Source organism: Myotis brandtii, unplaced genomic scaffold (genome assembly GCF_000412655.1).
Source record: "Myotis brandtii unplaced genomic scaffold, ASM41265v1 scaffold251, whole genome shotgun sequence".
Lineage (NCBI taxonomy): Eukaryota > Metazoa > Chordata > Mammalia > Chiroptera > Vespertilionidae > Myotis > Myotis brandtii.
In genome coordinates, this window is record NW_005359516.1 from 2,502,262 (window position 1) to 2,503,653 (window position 1,392).

The window sequence follows — 1,392 nt, forward strand, 5'->3', positions numbered from 1 at the left end:
CCAGCCTAAACCAGCTGCCTCCAAGCCCAATCCCCAGACATATGAGTAAGCCCAGTCAAGATCACATGTTGGCCAACCTAGCCGAAGCCTTCAGGCACCTGAGAAATAAATGTGCAGTGTTGTGTGCCACACAGCAATTTTGTGACACTAGCTAACTGCCACAGTTCAGTCAAAATTTTTGAAGAAAAGAGTAAATTTGGCTTCTTGGAAAATGTTAATTCTCCTAGATATTAAGAGAGTTACTTATTGAACCAAATAATGGAAAGGTGCCTTACCCCCGATATATAAGCTACATATCCATTGGGGCTCATTTTTTAACATTATAAAAGTGATATTGGTGAAATAGAATACTCCTAAAATGAATGAAAATCTTTTTTTTACTACAGTGCTGCATATCTGTTTGAAAGTATATATTTGTGCAACAAGCGGCATTCAGAGAGTAGTTAACATCTGACAGTGCTTCATCTGTGCTTTCCAAACTGTATCAAAACTTGTCTTGAAAAAAAAAAAAAAAAAAACTACTGTGAAATATACAAATACCATAATTGTGCCACATACATAGGGGTTTAAACTCAGTGGTATAAATCCCACGTTAACAAAATGGATTGAAGAACTTTTCTATAACTCACAGGAGGCAGCTGATCGATGTTTCTCTCTCATCGATGTTTCTAACTCTCTATCCTCTCCCTTCCGCTCTGTAAAAAAAACAATAAAATATATTTGGAAAAAAAAAAAACTTGTCTTGCTTTATTCGTTTATTTAACTTGTAGCTCAAAGGAACAATATGCATATTACACACAGTTCCACTGATTATAGAGACATCAAACTTACTTTTTTAATCCACAGATCCTGATCACAAATTCTATTGCGTATTTTAAGGAAGCCTCGCTAACCATCTATTGTAGTTATCTAAGCATAGTTGGAAGCATAAAAAAAAACTGGTTAAAGTTAAATTTCTACAAATGCAAAGTAAATTTGGTAGTAAATTCTAATTCTTAGAATGAATCCAAACAGAATCCAATTTTGGTTGGTATTTTTGTTTAACTATATTTTCTGACAAAATTACTAGATGTTAAATGCAGTGTGGTATCCTAAATTGGATCCAGGGACATCAAAGTGCATTATAACAAAAAATTGGTGAAATCTGAATAAAATTTGCAGCTTAGTTAATAATATGCAGACATCTTAGTTTTAACAGAAAACTGGTGAGGGGTAGACAAGAATTCTCTGTATAATAGTTGGAATGTTTCTATAAATCTAGCATTATACATATATATCTACACTAATAAAAGAGAAACATGGTAATTAGCGTACGACTGCTACCCTTCCCATTGGCTAATCAGCATATCCTTATGCAAATTAACTGTCAGCCAAGATGGCGGCCGGCAGCCA